The sequence below is a fragment of the Pelmatolapia mariae genome, linkage group LG9 (assembly GCF_036321145.2).
Source record: "Pelmatolapia mariae isolate MD_Pm_ZW linkage group LG9, Pm_UMD_F_2, whole genome shotgun sequence".
Lineage (NCBI taxonomy): Eukaryota > Metazoa > Chordata > Actinopteri > Cichliformes > Cichlidae > Pelmatolapia > Pelmatolapia mariae.
Window position 1 is genome coordinate 2,208,208 of NC_086235.1, and position 10,985 is coordinate 2,219,192.

Consider the following 10,985-nt stretch of genomic DNA (forward strand, 5'->3'; position numbering starts at 1 on the left):
AGACTTTCATACTAAAAGTAACAGAAGTTCTTCTTTTTAACGTGTCCACAGTGAAATAAATAAATAAATAAACAAATGGTTTTTTTGTGAGTTACCAAAACATTCTCTTTAAAGTGACAACAAAGTGTTTCTGTAATTTTACATGTTTATTTTTGAGAGTGGTGCTGACGCAGTAACTCGGACACATACTGCTGAGCTGCCCTTCTTTGTCTTCCACTGGGATATCGCAGGGACTGAACCTGAACTCGTTTCCACTGACAGAAAGGGTCCAGATGAAAGTTACAGGGCTAAAAAACACATTTAAGCTTTGATAAAAACTACGAACAAATCTGTTTTATGCCTCGTCTAAGAGTCCCAGCCTAAGGACCGAGTCTCTGCCCGAGCAGCAGGTTCGTATCTGTGAGGCAGAGGAGCAGAAACAGCATCAGTACTCTGCATGTTTGATCTGTTTCTGATAAATCACTGCAGGAAACTCCAAAAAGTGCATTCTGGGTAAACTTTCAAGGCTCATGCCAGCAGGTGGGATACATGATGACTACCTTTGACTCACCTTCCAGCTGAGTGTGGCTGTTAGCTTTGAAATGTGGAACAACAGCGTGTGTTCTTTGCTACAGACTGGGAGCTTTGATGAAAAACTTGTGGTTCTGAAGGAGTTCCTGTAAATGTTTGAAGGATCAGAGGGTCTGAGGATCAGAGCTTCAGCCTGTGATGGAAGTTTAGAGAGAAACGTCCAGCAGCTGGATGATCTTCTTCAGAGGTAACGATGCTGGAAAAATGAATGAACAGAACCACCTCTGTGTCCTCTCAGGTTCCCTAACTCTGAATATCAGCAGAGTTTGACTGCAGGGCTCATGATCATGGTGCAACCTTCACAACAGCAGGGGGCGCTGCCGCCTGCAGGAACGAGACAGACCTGCTCCTTCAGACATAAATAATGATCCCGTTTAAAACTACAGAGGGTCAAACTGAAGGCTTTACTTTGACTGAAGGAGGCTGTAAGTGACTGAAGTCAAGTCAAAGTTTATTTATATAGCGCATTTAAAAGACTAGTGTACATCAAAGTGCTTCACAATAAAACCGCAGTGTGGGCAGAACAAAGAACAAACAGTATAATAAAATTGCATTTACATGGTGTAGTGCAGGCTGAATGAAAGTCAAATTGAAGTGCAATGAGCATCGTTTTAAAGAGGAAACAACGTCTGCGAGAACAAAGTCGGATTTTCACTTTTTTGTTTATTTAACATGTGACTTAAAATCTTATTATTATTTATTATGAACATTTTTGGCTAAGACTGCTGTAAAAGCTCTAAAAATAGTAAGAAGTAAGTAATAATAACTCCTATTATTATCATCAGCAGTAGTAGGGTGACAGATCCACTGGTGTACACAGCTTCAGTGTGTCATTGTGGATGGTTTCAGCCTTGGTGGAGGACTGTGGGCTCAGCCTGCTCCTGTTAGACTGAATGAAGTGTTTCTACTGTTTCTATGATCTGTCTCTCTCTCACAGCGCTCGGTGGCAGCACACGTCTGCAGATGTTCTGCTGTCGTCGGGCTCTTGGTCAGAGCGCGTGCCAGCAGCCCTGCACGGCCTCGCTTTGTGGTCAGTTTGTCTTATTGTGCGTGATGAGGAACACTCAGGTCTTTAGAAATGATTCGTGCAGCTCCACAAATCTTCTTCTGAGCTGAAAGTTGTGATCAGTGCAGCTTCACACCAGCCGAACCTTCCTGACAAAAGCAGACTGGAGCTAACCCACGGGCCCCTCCTCACACGGGACTCTGCAGGGCTCTAAAACGGGCACCTTGTGTTCAGTGGTGAGATGATGTGAGGCCCTGTGCTGAGAACATGCTGGAACATGCAGCACTGACCTGAGACGCTCCTCAGTCAGCAGGCTGGGAGTGTGAATGTTAGACGGAGGCTCACAGACACACACGGACTGATCTTCAGCTCATTAACATGACAAAGTGCAGCTTTTCTCTGAGTGTGAGCTCGGCGTTTAGCCCGAGGACACATGCTTTCACACGCTGTACAGAGTACATTTAATCCTCCTCCTCAGGTCGGCGTGTTTTCTCTAAGCCATCTGGGCTCATTAGTTTACCCTCCTCCTCCATTCCCAGCCTCCTCTCCGCTTCCTGTGTTTCCCTCCCTCCTCCTATTCCTCCTTCCCTTCCTCCCTTAGTGATTTGAAGTTAAACTCTCTTTGAAGAGAAACTAACAGAGTGATGCTGTGCCCTTTGACCCTGCGTAAACATTCATTTATCATATAATTATTTCATCCTTCATACATGAACATGTACCGAAACAAGCAAAGGTAAAGCCGGGGTGAGGAGAACGCTCCAAAAAGACCACACTCTGCCACTCCTGAAACTGAGGCTACACAGACTCACAAAACTGGACAAGAGAAGGTGGAAAAAGCTCTCAGTTTAGTGTGGATCCATCCTGCCAGTATCAGTGTCCACGCTGCTGCTGCTGGTGTGATGCTGTGGGAAGATTTTCTCAGCACACTTTGGGCTTCATCATCATTGAACTCCACAGCTTACCTCAGTGTTACTGCTGCAGGATAACACTGAGGGAGTTCACTCCACAGTCACAGGTCTCAGTCCAACAGCAGCTTTGGGACTGAACGGGAGATTCTCATCATGGATGCTGTGTGATGATGTCATCCTGTCAACATGGAGCAAAAGTGCTGAGAAATGTTTCCAACACCAGTACCAGCAAGGTGTACCTAATAAAGTGGGTGTGAGTGTACACAGATATTCATCTGGTGGCAAGAAGTGAAAACACAAACCCTGAATGACTGAAGGAGTCACAGGAGGCGCACTTTGATTACATCACTGATGTGGACGGTTCACACCTGTAGATAAAAGATGGAGTCTGCATTTTACAGCCTCAGCGTTTCGTCTGCAGGAGAGAAAAGAAGCTGGAGTATCAGTTAATGCTAGCTTGGTTATCTGCAGAGATACGGCAGCGCCACACAGATACCTGCTAGTCAGTGCTCAGGAACGTCCAATCAGAATCCTCAAATGTACTCTTGGATTTTCTGTTATTAACCACTGACAAGGCCATAGGACACGCCCCTAATCATGAATTGAAACAGGTGAGCTCCTGTACAGTTTATGGATCACACCGTGACCATCTGTGAGAGCTGACTGACCTCACAGCCTGTGATTCTGTGTTATTCTGATATTCAGTTACAGATGTGCGGCAGGACAGTTCAGTTGGCTGCAGATGTTTTAATTATGTGCTCAAACTGGGTTTAACTTTGGTTCCCAGTAACCTGCTGATGGTTTAGCTGCAGTCAGATCAGTCAAAGCTTGTCTGGTAAACAGTTCTTATAAAATGAATGCTTGAATGCTTAATGTGACAGCCTCGTGCTTTTACCTCGCCGCCCTCCCTCATCCATTATTTTCCACTGAAAGCTCTCAGTCGATTAACCTGATTGCACCTGCAAACAGAGGCCACGGCAAAAAGGAAAAAACTCGTCATCTTTAATCATGTTTGAACCGCCCGAGAGCAGCGAGCAGCAAAACAAGCGAGGCAGCCGGGATTCAAGGAAAAAGGGGGAGGAGCCTTCGTTAGAGCACATATGTGTATATATACAATCAGCTGTGAGGGGACCAGGACACACCTGTGCAGGTGGTATATGTACATGTATGTATATATTTCAGAGCTGTGGAGGCGTCTGCAGTCAGTGAGGGCGTAGATGGATGTTCCAGGAGTTCTGGTGTAGCAGAAACATGTTTAGTAGTTTCCCTGCAGATCCACACACCCTTGTGTTGTTTTTGTGTTTTGTGTGATTTCTTTTGTGAGTTTATTCTTTCCCCTCTATTTAATCCACCCTGAGAGTGAGCCAGTACAGGCCCATGGGTGGGGTGTTGCCCCGGGCTGGACTCTGTTGCTGTTTGGATCCCTGGGCCTGTGCATGGACCTGTTGCTGTGACCGGATGTTGTATTGCTCATCAATGCCTGATGAATCCATATGAAATAAAGATCTGTTTCTTCACCTTCACTGAACATGGACTTTATTATTTGCAAGCACCCCGTCGTGGGTCTTGTTATGTCCACATACAGACTCAGTTTCTTTACAGCAGGAAGCTGTCGAACTCATATTTGAGAAACTTTCCTCCACAATGTTTTCAGGCTAACATATCACAGATTTCACCAACAGGTCAAATATTATTGGAAGAAGCTCTTTAGTTACATACCATCATATGCATCATAAAAGGTTACCGTGGCAACTCAAATCCTCTCTCTGCTGTTTGAAGGATGTGTTAGTGTCATTGTCTTTGAATGATGAACTGAGCACCGCTGTAAGCTAATGTAATAGCTTACAATAGAAGGCTGCACACAATCAGACACCCCACCAAACCAAATTATCACAATACTTGACTCACTACATGATATTACTGTGCAGTGCAGAAGTATTGCATGTGTTGCAGTTTATTACATTTTTTCAGCTTGTCCAGCTCTGGGCTCGAGTAACGGCGTCTCAGGATGGCGCTGTATGAGATGAGCCTTCTTGCTTTTTAGTTATTAAAAATAAAATATTGATATTTGGTGTCACCGTGTCAGTGTCTCCATCCCAACACAAATAGAACTGGTTCAGTAAAAGCACTCGATGTTACAGTCCCTGACAATGCATTGCTTTAAATGGAGAGACTCTCGAGGGATGGCTGTTATGAGGAAAGCCCAGATACTTTGCCAGCAGCACGCATCGTTGTGTGCCTCAACTTTCAGTCTTTTACCCAGGCTAATCTGCCATTTTCCTTCCTTGGTTAGGTTTAGGGATTAGAGATCTGATCTAGCTTATCATAATAACATTTGGGACATATCGTCAGTAGTGGACCTTGGATTCATCGGGTGTTTCAGCCATTATCACTAGACACCCTCATCTAAGGAGGCCCTGCCGGGGTTGATCAGGCCCCAGAGTGTGTCATTGGTTTATGTTAACTTGTTATTTCTCTCCTTCTTTCTTCTGTTTAGTTTCCTACAGTTTATTTTCTATCTATTCACTGCAACTGAGAAATAATACTTACCTCTTTAGCATTTATGGAGCCTAACTTCTTCAAAGGGATAGAAAAGGTGATAGAGAGAAGTAAGACAAAAGGGACACGACAGGAGATAGCAGAGAGGAGAGCTGGAAGGGGTGCGCCCGATCTGGCTTCCCACACCTCTCCGCCGGATCGGGCTGTACGCTCTACCTCCCCACTGCCTCCCAGAAAAGGGAAGAAGAGCAGAGGTGAGAAGAGCGGAATATTTTCTTTTCTCTCGCAGTTAGCTGACTGCCTTATCTGCCCAAGTGATGTCAGCCCTTTTTAGCCATAGCCAGTGACTGGTCCTCTCAGCAGTGTTAGCCAATTCTCTTATAGGCTGCCGTTGTGCCTGTCCTCTGATCCCAATCTCTCTAAGCAGCTTTGCTGTTGTGCTGGCAACAAAGCCCCTGCACCCCACTTCCACCGGGCGCACCTTGATCCCCCAACATCTGTCCTCTGCCTCAGCTGCCAAGCTGGCATACCACAGCTTCTTACGCTCAAACGCTTCCTCCCATGGTACCGTCAGCTCAATGACGTACGCAAGTTTTTGGGAGTTAGACCAAAGGACGAGGTCTGGTCGCAGAGTGGTTGTTATGATCTCTGTGGGAAAAATTAGCCTCTGATCCAAGTCCACCTGCATCTGCCAATCCCTGGTGACCTTCAGCGGGCCCAGGTCTGGGGTTGAGGGGCTCGTCTTCGGCTTGTCTCCCTCTCGGAGAAATGTTGATGAAAACTGACGCTCCTCTTGGTTCGTGAAAGGTTGAGCGTTGATGGATTTTCTTTTGCGCTCAGCTTTCTCGACTAGACACCTGAGAACCTGGTTGTGTCTCCATGTGTATCTGCCCTGAGTAAGGCTAGTCCTACAACCATCCAAGATGTGCTTGAGTGTTGCTGGGACTGTACACGGGGGGCAGGCTGGGTCCTTTCCAAACCACAGCTGCAGATTTATTGGGGAAGGTAAGCATCGTATGTTGCTCGGATGATGAAACTTAGTCTATTAGACTCCATACCCCAGATTTCACTCCATGAGAGTTTCCTCTTTTCCACACTCTCCCAATTCATCCAGCGACCCTGCTTGGCCAGCGCCACGGCTCTGGCATGTCTGGCTGTTTCCTCCTGTCATCGCACCTCCTCCACTACCATTTTTCGACGTTCAGTTACAGATGCCTGTTGCCACCGAGGTGTTACTGCACCAAGACCAAAACTTCCTCTGCCCTGTTGGATGTGACCCACCACGTCACGATGCCGAAGAGCAGATTTGGCCTGTAGCACAGATGTGGCTGGGGTCCACTTCCTCCCCGTTGCTAGGGTGGGAGCAGTGCCCCTCACTATGGGGTCCCGGGAGTCCGTGAGTGACACCTCAAGCCTCACTTTTGCACATTTAAACTCCTCAACCAGGCTAGGGATAGGCAATGACAGTATCCCGTCGCTATAGAGGCAGCAGAACAAAGGCTGGAAGTCCAGTCTCTAACTCATCCTTCAGCTGCAGCTCTGTCAGTTGTTACGGGTTCGAAATTGAGGACGAGAGTAAAACAATGATGGTCCAGAAGAGGTCGGTCAAACAATTGATTTTAATGAATGCACGCAGCGTGGAGAGGTGCAAACTGCAAAACATCAGTTGTACATCTCTGCCCAAAATACACTCTAGATTGCTTTTATAACATCAGGGTATTGTAACGCCCCCTCTTGCGTTTACAAGCACATAATTTGCATGTAGAGAACATTCATGTATTTTAAGAGATAACTGCAGACACAGAAGTTCCCCTTGTGGCATACTCTTCCGAATATGGTGATGATCTCAGGCCTTTGAGGTCCCCATGGACTGGACATCCTTTCGTCACCTGTAACTAAGCAAACTCAAATACCACAAGAAGCTGAATACATTCAGGCCTTTGCTCAGCTACTATTTTACTGTAACAATATACTCAGGCTCTGAGTTATGATATATATATATTAACTCAATCATTTTAAAGTAGTTATAACTGCACCTGTAATAAACATGTTAATATATGATTATGATAACCCCTATAATATAACTTATAACATAATGCCAGCAGCTTCAATAAACACTTTGATGAAATGATAATTAATGTAATGTTAAGGATGATGGTTATATACAGTTCAGCAGTGACCTAATTTCTTTAAATATTACACAGTCCTGCAGGTTTATCTCATCTGAATCCTGACTGCTCGTAGCAGCCGAGGCTGAGCTCAGTGCTGACAGAGCGTGGCAGAGCCGACAGCCGTTTGGACAAAGCACCCAGGCTTCATGAAACCCACCAACGGTGGCTCTCCTGGCTGTGATTATGTCATCTCTGCCTCTGTTTACAGGTGTCTCGTGTTTTCAGGTATTTTCTCATGCTGATAACACAAACATGCTGTCTGTGTGTGTGTGTGTGTGTGTGTCTGTCTTTGTGTAAGTGTTGTGACCTGTTTGAGAAGGCATGTTGAGACGCTAACGGTCACCCCAACAGATAAGGACGAGATCTGGAAATACAAGCTGCCTCTGTGTGTATAGCTGTTGAGTGTGTGTGTGTCTGTCTTTGTGTCCTTATATGGAGTTTAACTGCTTTAAATGCCAGTGTCGTCCGGACCGTCAGACCTTGTGAGGGCTCAGCTCGATCTTAATGAGCAACAGTGTTGTTTTTGGTCGGATTATTAGGGCTGGTTTGTGTGTGTGTGTGTGTGTGTGTGTGTGTGTGTGTGTGTGTGTGTGTGTGTGTGTGTGTGCAATGAGGCATGAACGTTGGAGTTGGATGCTGCAGTGATTAAGTAAGCAAAGCTAACAGCTATTCTGAAAATGGATTTTTATGCTCTCCAAAAGTTGATTCTGTTCATCTGGACGTAGCGTTTTGTGGGAGAAACGTTTCGTCACTCATCCAGTTGACGTCTTCAGTCTCAGCTGACTGCAGGTTTCTCCAACCTTATAAACAGTACATTTGCATAATGACTGAAACCAGCACACTGAAGGAACAATGGGCTGTGAGGTCAGTTCCTTAATCTTAATTATGCAAATTCTCATGACCATTGATCAAAGACCACTGATCAATGGCCATGAGTACCATTCACAGAGAGTTGGGGAATGGCTGCAATCACAGCATTGTAAGATGGCGAAAGATGTACCCTTAGGCCCCTCGTTCTTTTGACTGCTGCTCATGTGTGTCTGCAAAACTGAACACACAAGTATAAGTGAGATTTTACATCTAGTTACCGTCTCACAGAGGTACTCCCCACATTAAAAATACCACCAAATTTATTTGTACTTTTTTTTAAGATTTTGAAGTAGTTAGATTGATTTTTTTAATTTGTCCGCAGATGAAAACACCTCGCAGGAGAAGGAAACCTGCATCAGTTGTCTTGCCTTTTGTTTGCACTTTGTTTATCAGCCTTATGAAATGGCTTGCTTTTTTCTCAAGTTACCTTCCATGTTCCATTTTGTCTGCACTTGGGTCTACTGTTCATACTTCACACAGTCGGCTACTCAGCCACACTGTGACACCACATCTGGGTAGTTTCTGCCTGGCAGCTTGCCGTCAGCTTTTATTAGACGCAAAAGAGCATGAAAATCCATTAGAGTGTGGATTTTTCTGCAGATGCTTTGTTGGCAAAAAGTGAGCGACTGAACACGTTTTAGGCAAACAGAGAAAAATCCACACGAAGCAGAGACGAGTTATTAATTATGAATCCAGCAAATGTTGCACTGTGAGCGAAGTCACTGACCCCGTTAGCATGAACGCACATGTTAAACAGCACTGGTCTTAAATCAGGTCACAGAGTGACACGACTTCACAGCCTGCTTTCATTTCATGAAGTGATTAGAAAGAAAAACGACTGTACAGAAAATATGACAAAGTTTTTAACGTAGAAATCTTTCATGTCAGTAAAGAGGAGACAGTCTACAGAAATGACTTTTCGTGTCTCAGTAGGTGAATCTGGCACCGGTGTTCTGAAAAACACTCTACCTATCAAGCTGTCCTACTTGTTGTTACTGCCCGTGTTTTCAGTGTTAATAGTACACGCCTATTATTTGATCCTACCCCGATCTTGTGCGTGCGAAAAAGGGTTAGTATTACATGTTTTACTTCTTTATTACAGTTGATACTTGTTTTCCTTAAGCTGTTGTCAATTTGTTAACTTTTCAAGCTAACATGGGTTTTGCTTTTTTGTGCAAAAATACTCCAATTTGGAGTCTCAATTGAAGTCATATTTCAAGTCTTGATTTAGTACTTCTAAACTTCTGTAAACTGGCATACAGCGTAAACCTTGTCCTACCTAAATAAATACAAGCAGGAAGCATGTTTTGATAGGTGATTTGGCCATCAGAACATCCTACCGTCCTATGTACGATGGAGGCATAAACCATGTAAGGTAGTATATTCTGATGAGGTAGCACGGATTGATAGGCTTGACTATAAATTTACGCTACAGTAGGATGTTTTGACAAAGTAGGACGTTTTGTCAGAACACCAGCCCTGTGACTAAATATGGTGCCACCATCTTTACACCACAAAGCCCAATAATTTCTAGAAATCCAACTCAAACAACACCGAGCTCAACATTTAGAACAACTTATGAACTATGTAATGAACGGGTTTCATCAACCTCGACAAACTTAACTTCCCAAATTCTACAAGAAGAAGGCTGAAGTTTGAAGTGCTCCAGGCCTCTACAGTGTTTAACTCCTTCATCTATCAGTAAACAACATTTTCATAAAACTGCAGAGTCCAGAATTTTGTTGTTCAGGTCTAAAAGTGTGAAAAGCAGCAGTGTGAACATAAATAATGTAAATGCACATGAGTGTTGTAAAGTGTGAGTCCACAGAGCTGCACACTGTAAGCTCTGAAGGAATTTAAGATTACAGCTGAGGGACAAGTTTCGGTTGTGTTTGCTGACCAAACCCAACAATACATCTCTCATCATTAAACTTAAGATGAAAACACTCAGAATCTCCTCTGTGTCGCATGTTTATCCTTTAAGCCTCTAGGTGATGGAAACAGTGGAGACAAGCAGAGAATGGAGAGAACAGGAGAAACATGCAGTGAAATATCCGTCCATGAACCTAAATGGGAACTGCTGCTCAGAACATGTATACCTGTATGATTCAGCTATTGGCTTTTTTTAGTCTTTTCTCGTGTATTTCAGTTCTGATGATGGGTTGGTCACAGTTACACCCCAAACTTTGGTAAAAGTTCTTTGTGCTGAATATGAATCATATTAAAATATTTCATGTGACTGTGAATTAGTGAAGAGGAAGGGGAGGGAGGGATGGATGTGCTAGTTAATAAGCACTTAAAATCATAGAAGACAGTGAATGAGGCATGTTGTATGGAGCACTTTGAGTACTCCCGGAGTAGAAAAGCACTATATAAGAATCAGTCCATTTGCCATGGATGGATGGTACTCTGTGCTTTTTTCTTAGTGTCTGATTAAAAACAGGTGCAGGTGCTTGTTGTGTCTTGTTTCAGGCCGATCATGTCATGTTATCTGAATCTGTGTCATCGCTGTTGTTTCTGTGGTTGTGTAAGACATCAGCTGTATTAATCCAGCAGCACGCATGAGCGCTCTTTTGTTTTCAGTTTGTTTGTGTCTGCATGTCATGTTTTTTTCCTCTGCAAAGGGAGCAGCAGGTCTGACGGGTCTGATTTCAGCAATCATTGTGTTTAAATCCCTGCACTGGAATCGATGGAAAATTCAATGTAAAGGTCAAAAAAAACATCACGTGTTGATGGACCACATCCCTGGTGGTGGAGACCCCACAGAAACAATTAAAGAAGTCAGAAATAATTATCAATGCATCCATTTTTCCTGTTTATCCAGTTCAGGGTCACAGGAGCTGGAGCCTGTCCCGGCTGGGTAAGGGCCCACTGTGGGCAGGTCAGCAGTCAATCACAGTGCTAACCAGTGAGAGTGACAGACATTTTTTTTTTTTTTTTGTCTGTCCCATTTGGTTCTTT